The 14232-nt window shown below is 49.7% G+C and overlaps 1 long non-coding RNA gene across 3 annotated transcripts in view; it reads right to left on the minus strand.

Annotated features, from left to right (window-relative positions):
- Positions 1 to 14232, minus strand: part of LOC103348190 (uncharacterized) — a 56388-nt gene that overhangs the window by 17753 nt on the left and 24403 nt on the right. The window lies entirely within an intron of this gene.

The raw sequence follows: 14232 nt of genomic DNA on the forward strand, positions 1-14232 counted from the left end.
CCTGGTTGCCCCTCTTCCAGGCCAGCTCTCTGCTGTGGCCAGGGAGTGCAGTGGAGGATGGCCCAGGTGCTTGGGCCCTGCACCCCATGGGAGACCAGGAAAAGCACCTGGCTCCTGGCTTCAGATCAGTGCGATGCACGGCTGCAGCGCGCCAGCCATGGTGGCCATTGGAGGATGAACCAACGGCAAAGGAAGACCTTTCTCTCTGTCTCTCTCTCTCTCACTGTCCACTCTGCCTGTCAAAACAAAACAAAACAAAAACCCTATGGTCTTGCTTTTCACATTAAAGGGGATCAAAGAAGCACTTAGGAAAGCTGATTTCTCTCCAATCCTGGAGCACTGTCCTTGGGTGCAGTCTACCAGTGCCCTGTGCACCATGAGGCTCTATCCCCTGCCCACGTGAGCCTGGAACGCCGTGCACTCGCCTGCCTGGTGGGAAAGGCGCTATCCCCTGCCCATGGAAGTGCAGAACCCTGCTAATCTCTCACTCCGTGGGTGCGTCTGTCCTCATCTTCTGGATTGTTGCTTCACCTGCTTGTGTCAGTGAGGATGAGGCTGCATCCTTGTGCAGAGTTCCATGCATTTTTCCTCTCTCCAGTGCTCTGTCCTGGCTTCCTCATTCTCCCCCACACACTGTCAGCTCCTTCTCCCCAACTCAGAGCCTCTTCTGGGCTCCACCTGGGTTTCTGCACTCAGCATTGTGGGCTGAAATCTCTCTATATTGCAGTTTGGGGCAATCACAGGTCTCATTTCACTGATTTCATTGGCTTCATTCCTGTCTTTCATTGCCTGATATTCCACTTTGAAAACAATTGTTTCATTTTGTTTTCTGTGTTTTGTTTTTTTTTTAAAGTATTTATTTATTTGGAAGTCAGAGTTATAGAGAAGGAAAGGCAGAGGGGAGAGAGAATCTTTCATCTGCTGGTTCATTCCCCAAATGACCCCAACAGCCAGGGCTGGGCCAGGCTGAAGCCAGGAGCCAGGAGCTTCTTCCAGGTCTCCCAGGTGGGTGCAAGGGCCCAAGGACTTGGGCCAGCTTCTGCTGCTATCTCAGGTGCATTAGCAGGGAGCTGGATCAGAAAGTGGAGCAGCTGGGACAGGAACCAGTGCCCATATGGGATGCTGCCGTCGCAGGCAGAGGCTTAACCTGCTAAGCCATAACGTCAGCCCCTTGTTTTCTGTTTTTGTTATTTCAGATGGAACAGTAAGTTCAGTCACTTTAACTTCAGAGCGGTGAAGCGAGAAGCTTTTAAAAAGCTCAACGGTTAAGCCATATCCTAGATGATTAAACCCAGATCTTTGGAGATAGGGCATCAACATTAACCCCTCAGCTGATTCTAAATGTGCATCCACATTTAAGGATCAGTATCCTATAATGTGATTTTATTATTTTTGCTGATTTAAAAATAATTTATTTTAACTTGGGTTTGGTTATAGGAAGAGGGCACTGGGGCACATTTACAAGTTACTTCTAAGCCCCTGATTAAAAAAGATTAAATCTCTTTAAAGTCCCATGATTAAAAAAAAAAAAAATTGGGGGCTGGGAAGGCCAGTGCTGTGGCATAGCTGGTAAAGCCGCTGCCTATGAGGCCACATCCATATGGATGGAACAGTTCATGTTCCAGCCGCTCCACTTCCGAGCCATCTCCCTGCAATGGCCTGGGGAAAGCAGCAGAAGATGGCCCAAGTATGGATCCCTGCACCCACGTGGGAGACCTGGATGAAACTCCTGGCTCCTGGCTTCAGCCTGGCCCAGCCCTGGCCTTTGCAGCCACTTGGGGAAAAAACCAGCAGATGGCGGCCAGTGCTGTGGTGTAGCCGGTAAAACAGCTACCTGCAGGACCGGCATCCCATATGGATGCTAGTTTGAGTCCTGGCTGCTCCACTTCTGATCAGCTGTCTGCTATGGCCTGGGAAAGCAATAGAAGATGGCCCAAGTCCTTGGGTCCCTGCACCTGAGTGGGAGACCAAAAAAGAAGCTCCTGGCTCTGGATCAGTGCAGCTCTGGCCATTGCAGCCATTTGGGGAGTGAACCAGCAGATATAAGACATCTCTCTCTCTCTCTCTCTCTCTGTCTCTGCCTTTCAAATAAATAAATAAATCTTAAAAAGAGAGAGAGAGAGAGAGAGAAGAACAGGCAGATGAAGATCTCTCCCTCTTTCTGTAACTCTTTCAAATAAATAAATCTTTTTTAATAGAAAAACATTATAAAAACAAAAGAAAACAAAGTTCGTCTCAAGCCTAGAGCAGGGCAGAGCCTGTGTGTGAGATTAAGTGGCTCCAGCCGCAGGGAGCAGTTGATGGGGCCGGGCAGGGAGCCGGGACGCACCTGATAGTCTGGGAGCGTTTATGGTTTATTATTTCCATTCAACAAAGCTTTCATAACTCACTGTCTTGCTTCATTCTCTTCTCCCAGTGACCATGAGGCACAATTTACCATCTCTAATTGGCAGATGAGGAAATGGAGCTCAAGAAGTTGAGTGACTTGACAAATAGCAAATTGGTAGCAGAGTTAAACTTTAAACCTGGTTCTCAGAGAGAGATTAAGGAGCAAAGCAATTCTTCCCTGGTAGCTCCCAGGGGTCAGGGGACACCCCTGGGAAGTGCTGAGATGGCGCAAACTCTGCTGAGCAGGACTCCTGGCAGAGAGCAAGGAATCGCTTGCTAAGCCCAGGGCTAGGGCTGGCAGACAACGAAGGGAGTGCTGGAGGGAAGACAGATGGTCTCCTTGCTGCCTTCTAAGGAGAGGGGACAGAGGCTCCCTACAGGACTCTGTCTTGGGAGGGGGCATGAAAATGGAGAGTCAGAGCAGAATTGCCAGGAAAATTAAGACTAAGTTTTGCTTTTCATCTTGCCCTCTAGCCCTTCCTTACACAGTGCTCAACTTCCTCTCTTGGTTCCTGAAGCCTGTATAAAAGAGACACGGGCCGGTGCCGCAGCTCACTAGGCTAATCCTCCGCCTTGCGGCGCCGGCACACCAGGTTCTAGTCCCGGTCGGGGCGCTGGATTCTGTCCTGGTTGCCCCTCTTCCAGGCCAGCTCTCTGCTGTGGCCCAGAAAGGCAGTGGAGGATGGCCCAAGTGCTTGGGTCCTGCACCCCATGGGAGAGCAGGAGAAGCACCTGGCTCCTGCCTTCAGATCAGCGTGGTGCGCCAGCTGTGGCGGCCATTGGAGGGTGAACCAATGGCAAAGGAAGACCTTTCTCTCTGTCTCTTTCTCACTATCCACTTTGCCTATCAAAAAAAAAAAAAAAAAAAAAAAAAAAAGGAGGACACGATTGGCTCCGTCACCTGAATGTCTGCTGTGAGCCGGGCCCTTTGCATGCATCATTTTATCAAATCCTTACTGTGATTCCATGGAGCAGTGGCTATCACCATGCTCATTTTAAAGATCATGAAAGGAAGGCAAAGAGTGACTGTATTCGTGGTCTGCTGCTGCCATGGAAATTACCCCAAGGTGGGAGAGGTGACAGAGAAGGTTCCCTAAAGAGAAACAAAAACACAACCGCGTAAGGACAAACACTGTGGTGCATCTTGCATCAAGTCCCAGCTGCTCCCCTCCCGATCCAGCTCCCTGCTAATGTGACTGGGAAAGCAGCGGAGGACGGCACAATACTTGAGACCCTGCCCGTTGCACTGGGAGACCTGGATGAAGCTCTGGGCTCCTGGTGTCGGTGCGGCCCAGTTCCAGCCATTGCAGTTGGGGAGTGAACCAGCAGATGGAACATTTTCTCTCTCTCTTTCTCTCTCTGTAACTCTGCCTCTCAAATAAATAGAAAATAAACCTTAAACAAAAAATGTAGAAAGATTAAGTTCTAATGTTCTACTGTACACAGGGTGACTATAGGTAATAAGGTTTTATATATTTCAAAAGAGCTAGAAGAGAGGATTTTGAATGTTCCCAAAAGAAAGAAATGGTGACCATCTGAAGCAATGGGATTCTAATTACCCTGACTGCTAATTACTCTGATATTTAAGCTTCAAAAGACTCATGGAAAATATCATTATCCTTTTGAAAAATCATTCATTTCTTGTAATTTATTTGAAAGGCAGAAAATCATCCATCTATTGGTTTGCTCCCCAAATGCTTGCAATAGTTGGGGCTGGGACATGTCAAAGCCGGAAGCCAGGAACACAACCTAAGTCTTTTACGTGGGTGGCAGGAACCCAAGTACTTGAGCCATCACCTACGGCCTCCCAGGGTGCTCGTCAGCAAGAAGCAGCAGGGTAGCCAGGACTGGACCCCAGGTACTCCAATATGGGATGAGATCATCCCAAGAGGCATCTTTTTTTTTTCCCTTTTTTTTAAAGATTTATTTTATTTATTGAAAGACAGTATTATAGAGAGAGGTAGAGACACACAGAGAGAGAGAGGTCCTCCATCTGCTGGTTTACTCCCCAGATGGCCGCAACGGCCGGAACTGCACCGATCCGAAGCCAGGAGCTTCTTCCGGGCCTCCCACGTGGGTGCAGGGGCCCAAGCACTTGGGCCATCTTCCACTGCTTTCCCAGGCCACAGCAGAGAGCTGGATCGGAAGTGGAGCAGCTGGGACTCGAACTGGCACCCATATCGGATGCCGGCACTTCAGGCCAGGGCTTTAACCCACTGCACCACAGCATGGGCCCCCCAAGAGGCATCTTAACAACTGCACAGAATGTCCCTCAATTACATTTTTAAGTAAATCACCCCAAAACATAACAGCTAAGACAACAACAAACATTTGTTATCTCACATATTGTCTGCAGGCCAGATATTCAGGAGCAGATTAATTGGGTGATTCCCACCTGAGACCCCTCAGGAGGGTCCAGCCAAGATGCACCCAGGCGGCAATCAGCTTCCAGTTTGACTGGGGCCCCAGCATCCAACTCCAAGGTGGCCCATGCACATGGCTAACAAATCAGTTGACAAGGATCTCAGTTACCGCCATGTGGATCTTTCCACTGGGCTGTCTGAGTGCCCCCAAACCCTGGCAGCTGTGAGAGATCCAAGAGAGCAGCCAGGTCTGGGCCAGACGGCAGCTAAGGGCCAGGAACTCATCCCGGATCTCCCTCGTGGGCGGCAGAGACCTAAGTACTTGGGTCATCTTTTGCTGCCTTCCCAGGCACATGAGCAGGAAGCGGAGCAGCTGGGACTCCAAGTGACCCTCCCATATGTGATGCTGACACGGGATAAGGCAGCCAGCTAAGCAGGAGGCCACAAACCACCAGGCCCTGTCCCATGTAATTCTATCCCACTTGCCTATCAGAACACTCCCTTCCCGCTCCCCCCATGACTTATTTCCACCTGGGACCTGGGGAATATGTAATTGTAAATTAAATATGTATATGAAGCATCATTCCATTCCACTAAGTGCAATTTTATGGAGGTGTCATAAAATTCTCAGGTGACCACATTGCCTCATAAAAGGAGGTGCTGGTCTTTCCTCAGAGACCAGGAGGTGCTGGGCTGCTCTCTCGCCACCTACTTCCCCTCCCCCACTCCTTTCTCTGGCCCACTCCATTCCTCAACTACAGGGGTTGGTTTTCTCACCTTTTAAATAAACCTTGTTACTCTCTGCATTCTATACGTACCTGTACTGAGAATGTTTCTCTAAGTAGAAGGCGAGGATCTGGAATAAAAAATTAGACTCCATATCTCACACTTCAATGCCAGTGCTGCAAGTGGCAGTTTAGCCTGCTGAGCCACAAGGCCAGCCCCTAAATGAGAACTGTCTTTTTTTTTTTTTTTTTTGTCATTTATTTTATTTATTTGAAAGGTAGAGAGAGAGAGAGAGAGAGAAAGAGTGAAATCTCCCATTCATTGGTTCATTCCCCAAATGCCTGCAACAACCAAATCTGGGCCAGGCCGAAGCCAGGAGACCAGCTCACCTGCTGCCTCCCAGGGCGCTCACTACCAGGAAGCTGGAATGGAGAGTGGGGGCAGCACTCAAAGCTGGGCACTCTGAGATGGGAGGTTGTCGCTCCCCCTCTTCGTGGAGGAGCAACACAGGACCCTGCGCTGTTCTTTCGTCTGCTCGGCCCTCCCCGGGTTTGCTGCTGGTTCTTCCTGGGTTGGCTACTATCCCTTCCACCTCCGTGGAAGGGCAGTTCCCCCTGGCCGCATTCCCCACTTCCGCAGGGGAGCGGCACACCGCCGGCCGGCTTTCTCGGGGGCTGCACGGGTTCCCTTAGATGTTCCCCATAGATGTTCCTGGTGCATGCCGTCTCTCTCCTCCTTTATAGTCCTCCTCCGCCAATCCTAACTCGGCTGCCCACACGCCGAGTACGCTGCTGTCCAATCAGGAGCAAGTCCTACAATTTATTAGTTGAACTGGAGGCAGCTGTGCGGAAGCTGTTTACTTCTCTCCCAGCGCCATATTGTGGGAGAGCAGATGCATAGAATAAGTCTTAATTCGAGTAACTTAGTCTAGTCCGGATTGCTCCCCACAGGAGGTGGTTGCTTCAAGAGGTGTCTTATCCACTACGTCAAACTCCCGTCCCTGCCTTATCTTTTCTGACCTCGCCACTCAAGTCAGACTGTGATTCCTGCACTATCCTGATGGCTGCAAAGGTGTCCTTTATACACGGAGGGAGGGTACTGACTGCACACAAGGGTATGGCTACCAGGAGATGAGAAGCACTGTGGGCTGCCTTGGAGGTCACTGCTAAGGTGACAAAACTAATTACCCAAGGTCACACAGGCTGGGAAGTGTTAGAGGTGAGTTTTGTCGCCGTAAGTACTGGCTTGAAGGAATGGAGGCAGCCAAGTGCCCGCAGGTCTTCCCTGGCCCAGACAGAGGTCTCCGTACCAGGAATCCTGTGCTTCTCATTCCAGTGATCAGGTGTGCCAGATGCTATCTGATGTGTCAGACAGAAATTCTTGTCATTGTCATCTGGGCGTGTTTACCAAAGACTGCGTGAGTCATCACTAGATGGTGGGCGCGAAGCCACCCTGGATGCCGGCTCCAGCTTTGCCACAGACTGCGGGGCCTTGTGAGTGTATTAAAGTGCCTGCAGGGACCTTTGTTTTCCCATCTATCAATGGGGTGGTTGAGTTCCAAGGACCCCAGGGTCCTCTGTGGGCCAAGTAGCTGAGGGGTCCCCTCTCCACTTTCCCTGGCTCTCAGACTCTGAAGTGGAGTGGATCCCTCACGTGCAAGGTGTACCCTTCTGGGCCCAGCCAGACCCAGCCCTGCCTCACCCGTAGCTGGCTGGCACCATTGTTCCCCCACAAAGCTGGGCCCCTTTCCAGCTGCTGCTGCCCGCGGGGCAGGGGGAGGCTCAAAGGACCCAGTTGTGTGGCCTCCTCCCCTCCCCCAGGGCAGGCCAGGGTCACCCACAGTCTGACTCAGCCCAGGCAGGGAAACAAAGGAGATGACATATGGTTTAGGGAAAGAATTTGACATTTACTATTCCCCCCATAAATCTTCAAAATAACCATGGAGAAAATCCTCTTATACTTATTTTACAGTTCAGTGCATTTTTAAAAAATGGAGGCGATGACATTGTTTGTGATTTCAGTGTTTAGGGACCCATATTTTAATGATTCTATAATGCACATTTAAAATATCTTTGAAATTAGGATGCATGTAGCACTTAATGACAAGTCATAATGTAATTGTAATATTTTTTAAATTACTTAATATTACATAAAATAATGGTGCACATTACAATGACGGGTCTTATATTTGATGAAATATGGTAATTAGGCCCTGTTCTTGGAGCCTAGGCCTACTGGAACACCCACACACCCACACACACACACACACACACGCACACACACACCCTTTCTTACCCTGGAATCATTGCCTTAACCCTGTGTCTCCAATAGTATCCTTCCAACTTTCAATTTTTTAAAACATTTTTAAAAATCTACTCGCATTTTATTTGAAAGGCAGAGAGACAAACAGAGAGATTTTCCATCTGTTGACTTCCTCCTCAAATGCTCACAACAACTAGAGCTGAGCCAGGCTGCAGCCAGGAATCTGGAGCTCAATCCAAGTCTCCTACATGCGTGACAGGGACTCTCGAACTTGAGTCGTCACCTGCTGCCCCCTAGGGTACACAGTAGCAGGGAGTTAGAATTGGAAGCGAAGCCAGGACTCAGACCTCAGCACTCTGGTAGGGATGCAGGCATCCCAGGCAGTCTTAACTGCTATGCCAAATGCCTGCTCCAGTTAAATTTCTTTTTAGAGATACTGCAAAACTCTCCAGGGGCCGGTACCGTGGCACAGTGGGTTAAGCCGTTGCTTGCAACACTGGCATCCTATATCAGAGTGCCAGCTGGGATCCCAGCTGTTCCACTTCTGATCCAACTTCCTCCTATTTTGCCTGGGAAAGCATCAGAAGATGGCCCAAGTGCTGGGCCCCTGCACCCATGTGGGGTGCAGCTGGAGTTACTGGCTCTTCGCTTCAGCCTGGCTAAGCCTGGGCTGTTGAGGCCATTTGGAGAGTGAACCAGCAGATGGAAGACCTCTCTCTCTCTGGGGCTGGTGTTGTAGCACAGTGGGTTAAGCAATCGCTTGTAGCATTGGCATCTCAATAGAAGGAAGATCTCTGTCTCTCTGCCTTTCAAGTAAATCTTTTATATATTTAAAAAAAAAAAACACCTTCATTTCTCAAAAAAAAAATCTCTTTCTCTGTTGCTCTGACTTTTGAATAAAGATAATAAAATAAATATTTATTTATTTGAAAGGCGGTGGGGGGGAGAGAGAGCAAGAGAGAGCATTTCCATTCATTATTTTACTCCCCAAATGGCTGCGATGGCTGGGGTTGGGTCAGGCTGAAGCCAGGAGCCAGGAGCTTCTTCCAGCTCTCCCACATGGGTGCAGGGGCCCATGGATTTGAGTCATCTTTCGTTGCTTTCCCAGGTGCATTAGCAGGGAGCTAGATCAGAAGTGGAGCAGCCGGTATTGAGCCAGCATCCATAAGAGATGCTGGAAGTGCAGGTGGAGGCTTAACCTTCTATGCCACAGCGCTGACCTCAATAAACAAATCTTTAAAAAATTTCTCTCTATAAAGGCCTTTGTAATTCATACACCTAAGCGATTGGAGGTCCTAGGATCTCCCTAAGAAGCACAGGATTGGGAATAGGTTTGGATTTGATTCCTGCCTTTGCAACATGATTTTGGACAACTCTTTCCTTTCTGGGGGAGACACCGGCCCTGCGGCTCACTAGGCTAATCCTCCACCTGCAGCGCCGGCACACTGGGTTCTAGTCCTGGTCGGGGCGCCAGATTCTGTCCCGGTTGCCCCTCTTCCAGTCCAGCTCTCTGCTGTGGCCAGGGAGTGCAGTGGAGGATGGCCCAAGTCCTTGGGCCCTGCACCCCATGGGAGACCAGGAGAAGGCGCCTGGCTCCTGGCTTCAGATCAGCGTGGCGGCCATTTGGGGGTGAACCAATGGCAAAGGAAGACCTTTCTCTCTGTCTCTCTCTCTCACTGTCCACTCTGCCAGTCAAATAAATAAATAAAACAAAAGACCATCCAGAGGGGTGGGATAGGCACCTTGTTTTCATAATAAGCTGTGAGCTCAGGAAGAGCTCCCTTGCTATTCTCATGGTAAATTTGGAGATTCCAGAGAGAAGGAGGGTGGCCTCTTTGTTCTTGTTACAGATAACTTTTTTTGGGGGGGGAAGGAAGCAAATATTTTACATCCCAAATTCCATTGGGACCACCCTGACTATTAACCTACCTATTAACCCATCTGACTCCTCACAGCCTCACTCACTGTCAAGGTTTTTGAGTTCTTGTTGAGTCCAGAGTCTCCCGCAAGGCATTGAGCAAGAGAGAAAGGAAGGGAAAGGCCCAGGTTTGGATTCCCCTTCTGAGGCTGCTCTGGCTGGCAAAGGGCATTTGCCTCCCTCACCCATAACAGGGAAAGTAAAATGGAAACCATGGTGGAAAATAGTTTTACACTCATACAGTAAAAAAAAAAAATGAACAAGTATTCACTTATTTTTTAAAGATTGTATTTATTTATTTATTTATTTGAGAGGCAGAGTCACAGACACAGAGAGAAAGGGACAGACAGAAAGGTCTTCAACAACTGGTTCACTCCCCAAACGGCCACAACTGCCAGAGCTGGGCCTCACCTGGAGCCCGGACACAGGAGCTTCCTCCAGGTTTCCCACATGGGTGTAGGGGCCCAATCACTTGGGCCATCCTCCACTGCTTTCCCAGGCCATGAGCAGAGAGCTGGATTAGAAGAGGAGCAGCTGGGACATGAACTGGCGCCCATATGGGATGCTGTGCCTCAGGTGGAGGCTTAGCCTACAGATGCCACAGCGCCAGCCCCGACAACTATTCATTTAAAAGTGAAAAACGGGGCGAGCATTTTCCAAGGTGGACAAGTTGCTGCTTGGGATGCCTGCCTCCCCTGTTAGAGTGCCTGGTTCAAGTCTGGCTCCTCTGCTTCTTGTTCCAGTGTCCTGCTGATGTGCATTCAGGCAGGCAGCAGGTGATAATGAAGTAGGCAGGCCCACAGGTTAAAATTGATTATGTTTGTGAGCTGGAAGACCACACCTTCACCATGCCCCTGTGTGACCTCGCGCCCTACCTGATACCTTCGCCTTGCCTCGCCCCTGTGTGACTTCATGCCCCTTCCTGGCCACACCTGGGTGCCCACCGGCCAATCAGGTTAATTAACCACTCCCCTTTGGAAGTGGGTTAAAAGCCTGGGACATGGTACGTTCCTTCTCTCTTCTTTGCCCTGGCCTCTTGCTGTAGTATGGCCTTCGGGCCACCCGCCCTAGGCTTCCTGGCCTAGATGCTCCTCCACATGGCTGGTTCCTGGTGCTTGGTATGAACCCAGATTTACCTCGCCGTCTTAGATAAAGCTCTCACTCTCCTATGCATCTTTCGCACTAAATAAAAGCTTAAAATGTACCACGCTGCCTTGTTTATCTGTGCCAGTATTTAGAATTCTTCTCTAAATATTAGGCAAGAACCCTCTCAGGCTTATTAACATCAAGATACCCCCAGCGGGCCCCTGTAGACGATGTCCCCAGTCAGCAGGAAGTAGCCAGAGAGACTCATCGTCGCCCCCTTTCCTATCATCAAAAGGTCGGGATGGTAGCTTTGGGATCCGCTTATTAATATTGGGGATTTATTAATAAGCATATGGTTATATCGTATGGCACCCCAAATTCTTGTAGCATATGTGGCAACCCAGATGACCCTTCTGGGGAACGCAAAGAGGCCACATTTTCGTATGTATTTTAGGGAGTCATTTCCGATATCATATGGCAACCTAGATGGGAGTTCTGGGGAACTTTAAGGGGCCACATTTTCGTATATATTTTAGGGGGTCATTTTCTTTTTTTTTTTTTTTTTTTTTTTGACAGGCAGAGTGGACAGTGAGAGAGAGAGAGAGAGAGAAAGGTCTTCCTTTGCCGTTGGTTCACCCTCCAATGGCCACCGCGGCCGGCGCACCACGCTGATCCAATGGCAGGAGCCAGGAGCCAGGAGCCAGGTGCTTCTCCTGGTCTCCCATGGGGTGCTGGGCCCAAGCACTTGGGCCATCCTCCACTGCACTCCCTGGCCACAGCAGAGAGCTGGCCTGGAAGAGGGGCAACCGGGACAGAATCCGGCACCCCGACCGGGACTAGAACCCGGTGTGCCGGCGCCGCTAGGCGGAGGATTAACCTAGTGAGCCGCGGCGCCGGCAGGGGGTCATTTTCGATATCAATAGCTGAAGTGCTGTCCCTGCCACCAATGTGGGAGACTTGGATTAGGTTCCAGGCTCCTGGCTCAGCCTAGCCTGCTCCTGGCCGTTGCAAGCATTTGGGGAGTGAACCAGTGCATGGATGAGCTCTCTTTAACTCCCATGCCCTGAATCTATAAAAGGAGCTCTCCCAATCTCTGACTCGAGACTTCCCCGGCCCCCCACTCTGTTGCTCTGTTGGGACCGGGGAACCTCGCCCGGGAGCGGAACCCCAATAAAAGCCTGTGAATTAACTGATTCGTCTGCCTGGGAAGATCTGTTACGTGCCGGACACCTTGCACCGCTCACTTTTGTTTTATTGAGAGCAGGTCAGACAGTGTGGAGAATTGTAAATCAGGTCTTTTGATTTTCTTTTTTTTAAAGATTATTTATTTATTTGAAAGTCAGAGTTACACACATAGAGAAAGAGAGGCAGAGAGAGAAAAGTCTTCCATTTGCTAGTTCACTCCCCAATTGGCCGATCTGAAACCAGGAGCCAGGAGCTTCCTCCAGGTCTCCCACATGGGTGCATTTGGGCCATCTTCTACTGCTTTCCCAGGCCATAGCAGAGCCAGATTGGAAGTGGAGCAGCTGGGACTTGAACCAGCACTCGCTTGGGATGCTGGCACTGTAAGCGGCAGCTTTACCCACTACACCACAGCACCAGCCCCTTTTGATGGTTTTTGTCTGGCCTGGTAACTGAATGCCAATCTGATTGTCAAGTTGTATTTTTTTTTTCCTTCAAAATTGTATTTAAAAACCTGAATGCTACAGGGCCTTTTGTTTTTTTTTTTCTTCCTCTCTTGGAAACCCCCTCAATGCCACTCTGGCTGGAGGTCTTTGACTCTAATAAATCTTTTAAATCTCTCTGCTTGTCCGCTTGGAAATTCTTCTTCCATGTGAGACAAAGAACCGAGGTAATAATAATTTCTCTGCCACCATTTTCCCATAACTTCATGGGAAACTGTTAGTAAAATCGCACAGTCTTATCTATGGTGTGATCTACACCCTGACATCATCTTGGGTTCTACCTCCCCCCCCCCCCCCCCCCGCCTTGCTGGAAGCCAGGTGGCCACATGGCCCAATCACCAATGTCAGCCCAAACTCCATCCTGATGGGATTCGCTGCTCCTACTTCCCTGCCCACCCTCTGGCAAAGTTTTAAAAGGACCACAGGTGGCTTTCTCTCTCTCTTCCTCTCCATCTTCCTGACCTCTGTCTCTGTCTCTCTCTTATGCTCTCCTTCTCTCTTTCTCCTTCTTCGCCCCTTCTCTCTGGTCTGTTGGGTTTTCCTCAATAAAACATTTCCCTTACTCTGGTGTTTGGTGTGTTTTGTGGCAGCCTTACAGACACTCCCCCAAATAATAACTCAAAATGGCACACCCAGGATGCATGGAACACTATAGAAGGAGTCAACACTTATAACTATATCTCTGCTTTTTAGCAACTCTAGGCTTCTGTGCTATGGTCTCTTTTTTTTTTTTCCTTTAAGATTTATTTATTTACTTGAAAGCCAGAGTTAGAGAGAGAGAGAGAAAGAGAGAAAGAGAGAGACTGAGAGAACCATCCACTGGTTCACTCCCCAAATGGCCACAACAGCCAAGGCTAGGCTAGACTGAAGCCAGGAGCCAGGATCTTCATCTGGGTCTCCCGTGTGGATGGCAGGGGTCCAAGCACTTGGGGCATCTTCTGCTGCTTTCCTAGGCCATTAGCTAGGAGCTGAATAGGAAGTGAAGAAGCTGGTACTTGAACAGCAGCGCCCATGTGGGATGCTGGCGCTCCAGTTTAACTCACTGAGTCACAGTGCCAGCTAACTGTGGTCCCTTTTTACAAAGACAGAAACTGAACCCCAGGGAGCCCCTCGGGCCCTGCCTTGACTCTGGTAAGCCAAACGATGTGCAGTGAATTGAATGGTGGCTCCTGAAAAGTGACATCTCATTTGTTGCATATGGTAGAAACAGAGATGACCAAGGTGTGACTCTGCGAATCACAAGGTTTATTGCTAAGGAAAGAGAACAGTTTGCTTAGGTTCACAATGCTCCAAGGGGGAGAATAACGTGAACAAACGCCACAAGAAGTACGCTTGATAGCCGAGGAATCTTAATCACACAGTGAGTTCCAAAATGTTAAAGTCCATCGTTCAACTGGGATGGAAGCAAGAAAGTAAAATCTGATTAAAGCGGGACCTGTCCCTTTATCTGATGGCTCCCAGGAGATGCTGGCTTCTCCACCCCGGCAGGGAGCTGCGAGGAGACACAGGGCCCTTGTGCTGGAGGGCGGTGCCAGTGCTGGCAGGTGAGGCACGGCAACCAGTTCCAGGGTAAACATGGTGTCTCAGCACCGGGAGAAGCGGCTGAGAGTGCAGCTGGTGGCAGTTCGCTCCAGTCTTCAGAGGCAGCCAACAGAGGGCAGTCCCGTGTCGCTAGCGCCACTTGTCACACAGTTTGACATGGTTAATGCGACATGTTGGAGCATGGGGAAGAATCACAGAACCGTGATAGCCTTTTCAATATAATTTATTGTTCAATACCTCTCTCTCTCTCTCTCTCTCTCTC

Source organism: Oryctolagus cuniculus, chromosome 11 (genome assembly GCF_964237555.1).
Source record: "Oryctolagus cuniculus chromosome 11, mOryCun1.1, whole genome shotgun sequence".
Classification (NCBI taxonomy): domain Eukaryota; kingdom Metazoa; phylum Chordata; class Mammalia; order Lagomorpha; family Leporidae; genus Oryctolagus; species Oryctolagus cuniculus.